The sequence below is a fragment of the Pinus tabuliformis genome, chromosome 9 (assembly GCF_031772625.1).
Source record: "Pinus tabuliformis cultivar Carrire ecotype Pingquan chromosome 9, CPIR1, whole genome shotgun sequence".
Classification (NCBI taxonomy): domain Eukaryota; kingdom Viridiplantae; phylum Streptophyta; class Pinopsida; order Pinales; family Pinaceae; genus Pinus; species Pinus tabuliformis.
Window position 1 is genome coordinate 304,847,262 of NC_142307.1, and position 15,526 is coordinate 304,862,787.

Genomic DNA, 15,526 nt, shown 5'->3' on the forward strand with positions numbered 1-15,526 from the left:
AATAGTCATCCTGTAGCCCTTGATTCAGATCTGTTGATTGTGATCTTAGAAGAGAGTTCATTGGCTGTTTGCATATTGATTATACATTTACTCTTGCTTATTGGTTTGAGTTTGTCTCTTTTAAGTGTCGAAACAAGTCTTCATTTCGAAAATCGTTATGTGGTTTAATCTCTTCTACCCTCTCTGATTTCGAAAAAGTAAACTTGTTTGTATTGGTCATTTAAAAGCGAATTCAAAGTTGTGCAAAAAGCTTTCTTTGTAGGCATCAATACTAATAAAGCGGAAAACAAACACCTGCATTGTGCATTTGCATCTTGATAGTTTGCATGTTTGATTTAGGAAAAGTGCATTAGAGTGTGTTGATTTCTCTTTGAGAAAAGATGGTGTCTTTCTTTTCCCTTAGTAGCTAGGATTTTCAAAGTTGAAAAGATATAAAGCTTGCTTATCATCTTTAGACTGCATTTAGGAATTGTATCATACATCTCGTGGTGAACCTTGAAAGGCAAACTTTAAAAAGATCAACCTAAAATAAATTGAATGAACTTAACAACGCTTTGCAACATAACGCACAACATAGAGGTCTAGGCTAGAGACGTGTTCCGGCGTCGTTAAGCCTGGTGACTGTCGATCTCATGGATGGTGGGTGATTTCTCCTGAGGGATGATAGCGCCAGTATGGATTGTGATCCCACGTACCGTCGCGTATATATTGGGAGACCCCTATAGGCATAAAACCTTTATCCTTAGGAAGTCGTGTCGGCCGCCCTACTGATCGCAATGCACTGAACACAGCATTCAAGAAGATCGACCGCCCGTACCCTAAAAAGTATTCTGCGGTTTTGCGAAAAGTTTGGCACACCCTCTGCCTAGAACTCCAGAGCAGTTCCTTTTGGCCTTTTTCAGACTCTATAACGGAAAAAGTCCATCCGAGCATTTGTCACTTCGGGCTCGTTGAAACATCGAAGGAGACTAGAGTCATCTTTAGCTTTTTCTCGACTCTTTAAAACTGAAAAAGCAAGTTGTGTCTAAGCGTTGTTAAAAATTTATTTTAAACGGAACAATCACCCTTTATTCCTGCGTTGATCTTTAGGTTGAGAAATTGGAGCACACCAACCAAGGAATTCCCCTTGGTGGAAATCCTAGTCCCTTCTCCTCTTGGGGAGATGTTGGTGCGCCCCATATGGCCACATTGTTGCTTCCAGGACTGACAATTGGCCTACCGGTCTGGCTCTTTTCAACCAATGTCATTCAAACCACCACTATTCCTGAACAGTCGAGTCAACAGTTAGACCAAACCAGAGTTGCCAACCAGCCTTCTACTTCATCCAACTCTTCCTCTCCTCCTTCCTCTTCGCTTGACGGAACTGGTAAAACAAAAAACCAAGTTCCTAAGGAGAAGAAGGAAAAGAAGAAGAAAGAGAAGAAGAAGAAGGAGCCAAAAGTCAACCGTGTCCCATCCACTGCCATACATTATCCTTCATCCTTTCATGACCGCCACCCTAAATCATGTGTCACAGATCGTTTTCACCTCCATTAAAATCATTAGCTCCGTTCCGTGTCACTGATGTGGGATTCATTAAGGCCCTCCTTTGACGGATCACTTCTTGTAAAAATCAGCTCATTATCCAAGAAGTTGATCTAGGAACAACCCCTTCAGTACTTTGAAGCTTGCATGCCTCAATGGCAAGTTTCTCACTTCCGGCGACAGGTATACATCAATGACCTTCGACCAAAAGATTTTGCGTGGTGTTCGACGCCAAGTCCTTTTTTCACACCGCGTGAATTGTACTGCAGTACCTTGAGGGTCATTATCATTATCGGTGATTCCTCTCGCGCTTGTTAACGGTTTACATCATTGACCGGTAATCAAGCGATGTCTTTCCATGTTCGACTTCAGAACATTTCTCACATGGATTGACTTGTACTTAGAGTGAAGATCGAACGAGTTTGAAGACCCCGGATCTAGTTTCATCCATCCGGGCTGCGATATATATTCAGGAAAGATAAATACATTGACATGTACATCATTGCAGCAGATAATCATCCTACTCAACGGATGAAAATTTCATCAAAATTATCAGTCTACCATCAGACGATTGTCTGTTCTATGTACAAAAAAATGAATTTATAAAGCTGAGCATGGGAATGCCCGCCTCAACTAGATCATGAAAGCAGTATGAAAAATAATGTATTGTATTGTATCTTATTACAGGTCTCCTCCCAGCATTGGATGAACTTCGGATCCCCCTGATAAAGCATTTCACCCGATAAACAGCCTCATATTTTAGGGGGCAACTGTTATAGACATTTTTGTGCCTTACAACATTGAGCATGAAATGTCCATAATCTAAGGGATCCAAAGTCCCTAAACATGTTGTTCCTACCCCTAGAGGAACAAGGCTAACAAACCACAGCAATTCACAGAAGTTCTCCACCAAAAAACTGCTCAAAACAAGTCAAATCAGGATCATTTCAGTGGCTACACTAGCTGTTTGCGCTGAACGAGAGTGAACATGTGGCAAGCTCATTTCTCAAGGTGTCAAAACCCAGGAAGCTTCCAAAATGACACTTGCCTCAGGGAATTCGACTAGTGATGAGTAAGAGGTTCCAAATCTCCAATTGGAAGCAAGAACCTCCAAGTGGAATCAAGAACTGACAGAGGGAGAGGACACTAGTCAGATCTCAAGCTGACTCATCCTCTCTCCAAACATCTATATATGGATCTCTCCTCCATGAGATCTAGGAGCTGGAATTTTGTTATTGCAAAGAATTGTTGTTGGTTTGAGATTGGAATCATTGGGTGCTTAATGCTTTGAAGGGGGTGAAGATAGGAATTCCAATTGGTGGGAAGGAGATGCTGGATTGGAGCCCTCTGGGTTGTATCTCTTCCTGAACCTTGTTATTCATCAATAAAGCTATCTTGGTTTCTCCTATATACTGATGTATTCTTGATGTATGATTGCATTAGTGTATTTGGTTTATTTCTAATCCTAAACTAGTTATGAATGTGAATATCTGTCTTTGTGTAGTGTTCTTCTCTTGTCGCAAGTAGCTGTTCTCTTGTGATCTTGCAGGAACCCGGTGGAGCTGGACAAGCAGGAAGGCAAGTAGTTGTTCTCTTGTGATCTTGCATGAACCTGTTGAAGCTGGGCGAGTGAGAAGGCAAGTAGCTGTGAACTCCCAAAGAGAAGAGAGACCGGATCGAGGGACAAACGGAAGACACCGGTAAGTCTATTTATCTCTCTTCTTTCACATTTCATAAAGGAAGAAACCAGAATAGCTGTATCTGTTTGTTGCTAAGGCACTGTCACACCTTAGGTGGATAGGATCGTCCTGCATAGGCATTTTTTCCACAACAGATGCCCAAACAAGGTTATGGTAAAGTGATGAGGCACTAGGTGCACTTGAAACCAACTGTGTTAAAGACACATAGCTGGGTGGAAAACTGGCGGGAATATCCCCTGAATAGGGGAAACCCTCGGGAGGAAAAGGTATCTCTTCACCCTCAACAGCGTGTGGAGTAGAAACTTCAACCTCTTCTGGAGAGGTGACTAGAGCATCGCCTTTGGGTTCCATGTCTGGAAACAAACGACAACGAATGGTCGAAGAAGTACGAGGGGATAGTTCCAAAGGAACACCCGGCTAGTCGTACGAACTGTAAGGATGCTATGGTGATATCACAATAGGGTCAAACCGAGGATTCAGAGGGTAGATATCCAGTCCAAGTTGATCGTCAGTGGTCGGCGAGTTCTTGGGAGTTTGAACGAGATTGTTCAGAGATTCCGGGCCAAGATCAGCAGATGATCTAGTATTGAAAGTAGGCGGAGGATGAGATGACAAAGTTTGAATGCTCAGAACAATTCCGAGTTCAACATCTTGGTCCTCAAGTGACTTTGGTAACTCAGGAAATGGCTCCTCAGACAATCTTTCAGATGGAGGAGAGGAAGAGGAACTGGGTGAACCAGATGGTTCAGCCATGATGACCTTGTCTTAGTCGACAGAAAAAATTAACTTCAAGGCTTTAAAATGTTCTTTAAGGGAAACTCATGATTTGGTCTCAGAAAAGACTAACAAGGTGTTTTCAGATCGTGGGCAATCAATTATTAAGATGCATAAAAGACTGGTTCTCTTTCATTTTTTAAGAGTCGAGAAAGAAACAAAGATGACTCTATTGCTTTCGATTGGAAATGAGCTCGAAAGGACAAGTGCTCGAATGATCTTTTAAGTTTAATGAGTCAAAAAGATCAAATGACTACTCTGGATGATCTAGGTAAACAAGATTACCAGGCAACCGTGAACTGCAAAATCCCTCTTGGTGAACTGAGAAGTACGAGCACGCAATCTCCCTAAATGTTATGTTCGGTGTATCACGTTTGCAAGGTGGATGACTTGGCTTCGTAAGGATAAAGGATTGCAACCTAGGAGGGTCTCTCGTTATATACTCGATGGTATGAGGAGCACAAATCCGTACTAGCATTATCTAATGTCGAGCTAACGACAGCTACTAGGTTTAAAGACGTCGGAACACGTCTCTAGCCTAGACCTTCTAGATATGATCGTTAAATTTCAAATGCACCTTAGGTTAATTGAATTCATTTTAAAGTTTATCTTGAGTTACGTTTCAGTTTTCAGGTCTTAGCGATGTGACTCAAAAAACCTTAAATGCAACTAAATGAAACAAGACCCTTTCAATTCGATGAAATTCCTACACTGGAGAGGGTAGAAACTACTCAATCAAATGGAAACAACCAAGCAACTGAAAGCGAAATGAACTTTCACTACCTTACTTTTTCGAAAAATAAACTAAGGAAAAATGCATTCCAATTCCTAATTTCCTGATAAACACATATCTAACAGTCCTCTCAAAAGAAAAAGAGTTCTTTTCCTTTTCCAAATACCGATGCAATTCTAGTCTTTTAATGATGCAAGCTATCGCAGAACAATGATGCAACAAACTAGAATTTCATACTTTTTCATGAAACAACGAAAAAAAAATTCGCATACAACTGTTTAGTGAAAAAAAATTCGAGACAATAATCTCTTCAAGCAGATGAAAACATGAAAAAAGAGGATCATTCACACTAATGAAACATCGACTTTACCAACAACAAGACAAGCAACGTGATCCATGCCAGAAAAGAAATGTTTAGATAAGCAACAAAAACTTTTCAAACTTGTGTAATAGAGGTCAAAGTCGTAAAGGGACCAAAAACAAAATGCAAGGAGTAAGTACACCTACAACCTGACTCACTAAGTTCACAAACAACTGAATGGACGACAATCTAGATGCCCTAGTGTCACTGAGCACCCAATGACTCAAGAAATCAAGAAGAAAGATGATAAGCCAACAAGAAAATAAAACCAAATACAAAGCAAGTTTCTAGTCAGGGTGAAAATGGTCCAAAAGGCTTACGGGGTCAAAATCATAAGAGCAGAACACACTGGCCAAGATTGGGGTCAAACCCTAATCTTCACTTACAGGGATCAGTGCGACTACCTAACTAAAAACAATCACCTAAGGCTAGTCGGCGCGACTGTCAGCGGTTTAAGCGCGTTGATTGAGGGAGCCAAGAAAAAAAAATGAAACAAAGACCAGATCTGCTACTATGGATTTCAAACTTAGGTCGGTAAGCAGGAGAAAAGAAACAGATCCAAAGGGAAAATGTGGAACTAGAAAAGTTCTCACGAAATCATGAAATCCAAGACAAACAAAAGGATTGGTTCCCTAGTGGAGTCGCCAATTTGTGGTGAAGTAAAATTATAAGTGCGGACACAAACAAATTCCTCTAGCCTGATAATGGGTCTAGCCACAATAGATACATTCTATGGAAGATTTCCTTAGGTTAGAACCAATTAAGAGGCCCTACCTCTTAGTATGCTTATCTTGTTTGATGATGTCCTTTCTTGCTCGCTCCAACTATCTCTTACTTCCTTCTTCAAACACTTGAAACAAGTAAACAACAACAAACAACAACTGTGATAATAGACAAATTGTAATTCAAACTACTTAACAAGTCAAGAAACATTAAGCCATGAATATGTAAGATGAAAAATCATGTAGGAAATCAATCGATAGTTGTATATATATTGATATCAAGAAGAGATTACAACCATTTTCTTGACGTTGCGGTTCTCCTCTAACAAGACCAAGTTCCCACACACTTCTGCTATCATTCCATGATGGCCTCAATTAACAATAGTTTTAAGGCTCTTCCCTTTAGGCTTCACTCCAAACCAAATCACACTTTTCCCTCACACAACTAGATAGCTACAACTATGAATAGCTTGTTGTTTACTCCAAACCAAAATAGCACTAACACACCAACATTAACACTAGATTATTCTTGGGAAGAAGGGAGGTTTATATAGGATGAATGAATGGGATATGGATCCTCTCCTCATGGAAGAAGGTCTTATCCCTTGAGGTAGTTCCATCATTATAGGGGAAAGGAGCCCAAACTGACATCCTCGACCCCATCCGGCCAAACCATTTACCAGGCTTCCGTTACGAAGCTTCTATAGTTGGAAGCTTCGGCTCTTAATTAAAAAAAAAAATTGTAACAGGATCGGCACGACTGGAACACAGCTCAGTCGCTCCGGTTGGCGCTAGGGATAGTGCTAATCTCTGCACATCGGTGCGAGGAAGGCAAGGACCATTAGTGCTGGTCTTGTAAACTAGGCAAAACAAAGTTTTAGGGGAAATGGTGCAAAAGGGAATTGATTTGCTCATGAAGAGGGACACAATGGGAGTTTCTTCATGAAGGAAAAGCATGTGGGGTTCAATGTAGAGGTCCTCCAGGATCAAGGAACGTGGAGTACAGGGACAGTGACAAAATGTTATGTAATAGATGCCTACCCCCAATGGTCCTAACCTGAACTATAAAAAGTTTATGGTTCATTTTATGGTTGTTTTTTAAAGAATCTTAATTCACTTATGGAGTGTTTTTGTAAGCCAAAATAGACTAAGTATCCAAAGCTCCAAAAATTGGATGCCCTTCAGTATAAATCATGTGAAGGCTTAGTGTGCGATGCAAGTGAACATACAAAGTGTGATAAGATGTGGATATGCGATGATCCTTTACAATATCGTTCTAATTACACTAAGTGTTAATTATTCCTTGCATGGAAAAAACAAATATATTTGTGGATTATGGGCCACTTACTTTCTTCCTATTAAACTACGTGGAGTTTAGTAAGGGAGATGGAAATTTAAATATTTTATAGAAGGTTTTCATGTGCAATCCCAAGTTCGCCTAAGAGACACAGGGGAAGGAGAGATTACTTACTTTCTCTAGTAACATTTGCTCCTAGTCCCCAAAAAAATGCTTTGGTTAGTAGTAAGATTTGTGGATAATGGACCACTTACTTATTTACTAATTAAGTTATGTGATTTGCAACAAATTTAAGCAAAATAGTTTGAAAAACATATGTGGAATTTGGCCACTTAATTTTCTCCCTAATTAAGCTATCTGGGTATTTGCAAATGAAAAATGAAAAATACTCTAATTGCTTCACCAATTAAGGTTAGTAAAGCAACCAGGGGTATTAAACAGAAAATATTGAATGTAGAGGTGAAGGAAATTCACTAAAGGTTGCCAATCACAAGAGAAAAGAGAAAAATACAAGGTTGTTTTTTGTTTTCGGTTGACCACGTGGTTTTAGCACACATAGACACGCACTCATGTTTGTTAGAGAAAAAGGCCTGTGGACAAGAAAGAACAGAAAATTCTTCACTTCCGCGAGCTTAGAACAGTTCCTGGGGGTCTGTAAAAAATCCTGAGAGGTGCAGAGTGCCTTGTAGGATGGTTGTGCAGAGAGGAGGTCCTGCAAAAACAATCTTTGAATTAAAGAAAAGATAGTAGTATGGTCGCCATTCCTGATGTAGTGTTTTTGGAGCACAAGTGTACCAAAAGACACCCCATTAGCAGTTGATTGTTCCCTGTAAAGGGTCATAGTCAAAATTAGTGTTTTTAGTGGACAGACTTAAATAAACACAACATTTTAAATAGTGGAAACAATGCACACATAAACATAAACTAAACAAAGAGGTACATAAACAAAACAATGCTCAAATGGAGAAAACAAATCAATAATATGTGGAAAAATCTCCATTTATTAATTGTTGGTGGAAAAGGTTGAATATAATAGATGAATCTAAGACACTTGAAGAGAATTCTTTGAGCTATGGGGCTCAAAATCCCTCAGCAATGAGATTTCTTTCCTCAATCTCTTTGCAAGTTTATTCTCTCTCTCAAAGAAGTGTGAAGTCTCTCAAATGGCGGATTCCTCTTCTCTCACTAAGATGATGGATTGCTTAGAAGAAATATGACCGACATGATAGTGCTCTTCCCTTCTTTGGCTTCAAAAATGCAATGGTGGTTTGCTCAAACAACAATTTGGACAACAAAAAAATGTGTCATGTTTTGGTTATCCCATGGCCTATTTATATAGAATTTTTTGAATCCTTATTCCCTCTCTTGGTAAATGTATGATAAAGACACATGAGTAGGATAAGATTATTCCATTAAGGACTGCATATCTCCAATGTGACTCGATTTCGGTTGTATTGGACTGAGTTCATGTCAGATAATCGGCCCCAAGTGTTTAAAGTGGTCTCGGATCATTGAGTCATCCTTTTTTGCAGTCGTGTGGCTTTTGGATGTTATTCCACATGCATGTGTTTATAGAAGAAATAGACGCACGACCTTAATTGTTTTTCTTTTATAAACTTTGGACCTTAGTAGAACTTTGATTTTTAAACTTCATAATGTATTCAGCTGGAAACTATTCACCTGTGCATTATGCTGGACACTTTTTAGTGTCTTCTGGATTGTACTAACATGTGTACAGTTTTCCGGTGTTAAAATTTCATATGGGCAACAAGGAGGGCTAAGGGAGGATCTTATGGGGGATTCCTTGAGGGTTGAAAAACTTGTAGAAAATATCAATAAAATCCATATACAAGTACAAGATACATTGTAGAAGTCACAAAAAATGCAAGGCCATGCATGATCAGTGCAGAAAAAAGAGGTCATTCAAGGTATGAGACATGGTACAGTTACAGTTGAACAAGAAACAGATATGGGATCCTAGTAAGAAAATCAAGGCTCTAATATATGCTCCTTTTGAGATACTAGAAAAGGTGGGAGATAATTCCTATTGACTCACTCTACCCCTAAACATACACATTTAATTAGTTTTGAATGTGTAGAATTTGAAGCTCTATGAGCCTTCCATGCTAGATTAAGAAGAGGAACAAGTCCTACCTTTGGTACAGGATTTGGCAGCAGATGCTCAGGCAGAGTTGACAAAACATATATTTTTTCATAATAGGTCTAGAAGTATGAGACAAGGGCAACATGACTTTTGGAAGATTGGGTTGAAAGGAAAAATTCCAATTAAAGTTGAATGTTACACCTGAGAGGTGGAGAAAAAATTTCCTCACCTCATTCAATAGAATATTTTGGGACAAAAATACTCACAAAATGGGGAGGTTTGATTTGGATTGGATCATTATATTGTTTGTCATCCATCTCAATGCTTTTAGAGTATAAAAAGTGTAGTATCTAGTTCGTAGGACGATTTTTATTGGTGGGATGTGGTTTCGAAAATTAGGGTTTAAAATCTTCCGAGATTATTTTTAGGCATTTTTGAGAGAATTTTGTCATATTATACACACATATACCACTCCAATTGCATAAAAATAACCTTAATCAAAGTATTTATGCAAAATTTATTCCACTCGGAAATTGACCTTCCTGTTTTCACCACCATAATTCAAGAGGGTGCCATGTCAGGCCCCATAACTCATAGAAAAGTGGATAGCCATGTCATTATGATGAAAAATACTCTAGAAGAGTCCATATTGTAACTTTGGTTAAGAGTTGAAAGATTCAAACCTAACCACTAGTAGTTTATCAGGTTGGGTTATAGTTGATCCACTAGGAGGAAAAGGGTTTCATTCTTTTCGAGTGCACTTGTTCCATAGATTAGGAGATTACCTGAGTGGGATAGGGAGAGAGAACATCGAGAGGATTTGTGCACTATAGTCTCCCATGGGCCACAGGCCTTCCTTCTTTGTACTCGTAGTCATTTTCTATTGAGAGAAAGAGAACATAGCGACCCTCACCTTCCAGTTGGGTTTCCCATGTTATATCTTGTGTCAAAAGTGTTTGTTAGTTTTTATTTTATTGTTCTATAATTTTTTCATAAATTCTAATTTGCATGCATCCGCAATTAACAATATTCTACATATCCAGAAATCTAAAGAGAAATAAACCCTAATAGTGTATATTTTAAAGTTTTAAATGTAGTATTATCGATTTGTTGTGACAAACTTTCTAGTGGAATATCCATGGTATTTTATGGATCAAAAGGTGGGGGATACTTAATCTACCCCCATAAGTACATTTATTAAATAATGAAAGTAAAGAATCGTGAGCTCTCTGATCCTCCCATGTTAGATTAGGAGGAGGGGTAGGTCCTACCTTCCATAGAGGTATTAGTACTAGACTCTTAATAATAGTTGGAAGAGGACAAAGTTTTTTCATAAGATTTCCAAAATATAAGACATGGGAATATGACCATTAGTAGATTAGGTTTAAAGGACAACTTCTAGGAAAAGTAAAATGGTACTCTATGGAGAATATAAAGGAAACTTTTCCTCATCTTATTCAATAAATATTAGGGGACCCAAAAACTCCCTAAATGGGAAGGTATGGTCAGGATTTTATCATCATATTATTTTTCATTGATCTCAATGCTTTTAGAATGGAAAAATATGAGGAATCAACTTACAAGGCCTTTTTTACCAATTGGTCCCAATTTGGAGAATCAATGTTTAAAACATTTTAGATCAATTTTGAGGCATTAGATGAAATTTTTTGTTCTGAAAACTCTCTCACCTTAGCACGGTCCCAAGAAAACATCTAACACTCAAATATCTTTACATTGGTGAAAACATTGCATCAATTTGAAATCATAGTCAAATGTTACACCTCCCACAAGTTGAGTTATCGTGTTGATGACCATGGTATGAGGGTATGCCATGCCAGTTGCCTTTATTCAAGGATATGGGTTTAGACATGTATGGAATATGAATATGGCTCTATAAGGTTCAAACTTGTACCTCTAGTTGAGGGTTGAGGTAGTCAAACATTACCCCTAGTTGGCTATCAAACTATGTTATATATTGGGTCACTAGGAGGAGTAGGGGTTCCATTCTATGATATTGTATAATTTTCCATAACTTAATAGATCAACTAGGAGTTGGAAGTAAGAGAAAAAAATAGATGGGATTATGTTTTTTAGTGGATCTATAGAGCATAAGTGTCAGGTTGATAAATAATCAGTACATATTCCTATGTACTTGCTGATTTCCATACCTAACAAAAAGAAAGTAGAGTTGCCTCACCTTCTTGTTGAGTTTTCTCCCATAAAGGTTTCTTAAGGAAACAAAAAAATCATATCATAAATGGTGTTTGTATTTCTTTCTATTATATATTTCTCACATTTTAGCTAAATTATTTAATCATAAAAACTAGTAAATAAAGAATCTTATATCTAAAGGAATTAACATTCATAATAAATATTTTCATAAGTTTGATCAAATATGTTGTGAAGAATTGTTTCAGTGAAATATGCATAACAGTTTATATGTTAGAGGGGAATAAAAGGGGGGCGAGGGGGAATGAGAGTAGAAGGGAATGGTTGGGAGAGAGAGATACTGGGAGGGGGTTCTTGTGAACTAGGGATTAAGGAAGGGAGGTAGGGAGAGGGAGGAAGGTGGAAAGCAGGGGGAGACATGTGAGAATATAGAGTGAGGGAGTGAAGGAGAGAGGGATATTTGGACACACACACACACACAGAGAGAGAGAGAGAGAGAGAGAGAGAGAGAGAGAGAGTGGTGAGGTTTAGGTGGAGAGAGGAGGGGGCAGGGTGAGAGAGATATTGAGATATAGAAAATGAGGGAGAGAGAGAGGGAGGTATTTAAGGTCATATATAGGGGGATCAATGGTGGTGGGGGAGAGAGAGAGAGAGAGAGAGAGAGAGAGTAGGGGGTGTAAATAGAGATGGAGGAAGAGAGGGAAGTAAAGAGGGAAAGAGAGGAGGTATTGGGGAAGGGAGGGAGAAGGAGAGCAGGGTAGATGGGTGTTATAGTTAAATTGGACACTCCTTGAGACTAAATGAGAAGCCATGAAAAAATGAAATCGAGATATTGCACTTCTCCCATGTAAAATCATTGAAAATACTTAAGTAATCCCTCCAATTCTCTTGGAACATTGATAGGGAGAGTTGCAATGATCCCAATACATTGGAAAAAGGTATTGACTGTTAGTGTCGGTATCTTCATCCCTCCATCAGTGATCAAATTTATCTTTTTGCATGCATATTAGGTGTCCCATCTGATCAGCTACATTCTGTTAGGTCATGGATCAACTGATGGTAGTGGTTCATTGTCAATTTCCCTCATGGCATTTACTTGCTGGCCTGTTTTCACATGTTTGGGTCATTTACTGTCATTTTTGTTTCATTTCATTTACCAAAATCAGTTTTAGGGTTTTGAGTCTCACTAGGTCTAGAGTTTGCCACCATGGTCATCCAAACCTCAATAAAAGGTCAGCAGGCACATGAGGAGGTTTTATAAGTTCAGAGAATCATAAATTCACTGATGATATGCTCAATAAATGGTTTTTACCTCAAAACTATGTTTTGAGGTGAAAACAAGTTTTTTTATTTTATGTACAAATTTTATGTAATTTAAAGTGTTTTTTATATGTAATAAGTTCTAGCTGCTGCCCTTGCTCACCTTGCCAACTCCAGCCACTGCAAACAAAAGCAAAAGCATCAATGCATCAGTTCATCAAGTGATAAAGAAAAGTCAATTCAAATGAAAAACAGAGTTTTAAAGCAAAAGTGACTATGACATTATAAAAGTGGGTTTGAAAGAAGGAAAAATTAAAAGGCATCCATATATAAAGTGAAAGGAATGTTATTCATCTATTTCATTGTGCAAGATACCCTTGGAGAGCTAAAATCGCGATTTGGAGGCAAATTGAACAAAGGAAGTTGAAAACCCTATTTTCCAACCAAATCTGCCTGGCGCTGCACATTAGAGGCAATGCGCTGTGCATCAAACTGGTGCTGTGCATCAGAGGGTATCTACCAGTGTTAATTTACAAGGGCGCTGCGCATTAGGAGGGCATTGCGCATTGGGCCCAGTGCGCTGTGCATTAGTCAAAAAGCTGCCAAAACATTCCAAATCACCCAATAACCCTCAAAAACGCTTCATTTCTCTTCTACAAGTAAGTGTTCATTGCATTTGAGCTGAATTTGATCTTTTGCATGTGTTCTTCATGAGTTTTGTATTTTGAAAAGAAAACCTAGCTTGTCTTCATTATTTTCCATTTCTTTGTACAACTTTCACTCCATAACTACAACCAACATCGTTTTTCCCTTTTCTATCTTACATTGCCCTAAATCAATCCATTAATCCCATTTTCCATATCCCACTCCCCTAAGACAATTCATTCCCTTCATCAAACCCTAAATCCCTCACAAAACCCTAGTTTCCTAAAACCTATCCCTTCATTCCCCAACTCCATTTCCCATTAGTAAAATCTCTTCATACTCATCTCGCTTGTCCTCCCCCATTATCATTTTCCACCATATTATTATCACATCACTTCCCGAAGACAAGCACCATGACAAGAAACAATGAGTCAAGCTATGAAGAATAAACACTTAGTGATAGCTCAAGAGAAAGAAACTTGCAACAAAGGAAGCCTCACAAAGGTGGAAAAATCATCAGGGAGGAACCCATCAGTATGAGTGAACTGCTTGCTTGCCCATTAACCACCTCACGCTTCAGACATCAGTCATGTTTTGATTTTTGTGAAATGGTAGAGAAGCATCTGGTTCCCTTGACTCCAGTTGAACAAGAAGTGGTTAATGAGAGAGAAATATGGCTTGAGAGGGTAAATATCCACCTTGAGGGTCTTCTAAAGAAAGCCAACAGAGACAAAAAGATGCTTAGGCATATGGCCTACCATTACTTGACCCAGAATAGGATAGGTAACATGAGAATTAAGCACCTTAAGGCAAGATTAAGGAGGGCCTTAAGAAGAAAAAAGAGGGGTGACAAACTTGAGATCTTGGCTGATGTTACACTTGCCCAACAAAGTAACCAATGAAGTACATTTGAGCCAAAACTGGGTAGATTTTGGAAAATTTTTGTAAATTTTGATTTTTTGAATTAGGCAACACATTGGATTGGCTCACTCTTTTGCCAAATGGCTTGTAGTTTTGGATTCAGCATGAAAAAACAACCAAACCCAGAAAATTTCATCAAATTTGGAGGAGATCTTGGCCACCAAAAGGGCAAAAAACACTCAAAAAGTGCCCTCTCTGCCACTTTTTGGACACACAAGAACCAGTCTTGGGAGAATCCACTTTTGAGGGGGCAAATGACCTCCAAATTAGAAAATTCAAAGTGTTCCAGAAACTAGACAGGTAGGGATTTCCAAAAAGCTATCTTGGGCCTGATTTGGATGAGTGGAAGGCCTCCAAAAGTAGCCTTGAAGCGGCACTGTGCATCAAGCTCAGGGCGCTGCGCATCAGGGAAATTTTTGCCAATTTTGCCTAAAACTCAAAATTTCGCCCAGTTTCTTCAGTGGTTGACTTTTATTCTTTTCTTGGTAAATGTATGCATGGTAAATGATGTATTTAATGTAAGTATTGATGAAAATCACCTCATATGGTAGATACATCAGTTAGAGTTGTTTTGAAGATGAATGAATCAATTTCCATAGTTTTAAAGGCAAGTTGTTCCACTGCCTATTTTTCAGTTCCTAGTTTAGATCTTATTGAAAAAGCCCCTTGACTCATGGATTCGACCCCTGATGGCTAGCATAGGTGGTTTGATGCCTATATCTTGTACTTTCTTAGTCATTTGTCAAGGTTGGACTCTTGTGGATGCATTGAGCATTATTGTAAATCACTTCTGCAGTTTGGCAAGGAAATGGACCAGGGTTTTGCAACATTTTTTGGGATTCTTGTGGTAATGTGAATTAGCATTGTTTTCTCCTCTGTTATTTAGTGTTTCTCTTATGTGTGTACGTTCCATCATCTATATTTTTCTGCATAACTAAATGAATCAAGATTAAAGGGTGGAATCCATTGGTGTTCAGTGCTCTACCTTGGGGTTTTATTTAGTTTTAAATGTTTTCTATTGTTTGAAGAGGACTCATGAAACTTCCATGCTCTCTTCAACTCCTCACTAGTCTTATACTTACCATCACATCCAATTCAAAGTGTCAAAACACTTGCCTACCTCGCCCCACAGAACCTCCTGCAAATGTGAGTTGATTTCCCGGACCCAAAGCTGCCTTCTTCATTTGATCCAGCAACCAACCATCAAAATCAAACAAAATCCTTTGACCTAATATACCTAGCCTAAAATCAACATTTCATTTTAGTCATCTCAAGCCCTAGTTGCACATATCTTAATTGAGATTGACAAGGAGAGA

At 38.7% G+C, this 15,526-nt stretch overlaps 1 pseudogene; it reads right to left on the reverse strand.

Moving 5' to 3' along the window:
• LOC149148441 (structural maintenance of chromosomes protein 1-like) overlaps positions 1-15,526 on the reverse strand; it is a 162,093-nt pseudogene that overhangs the window by 124,172 nt on the left and 22,395 nt on the right.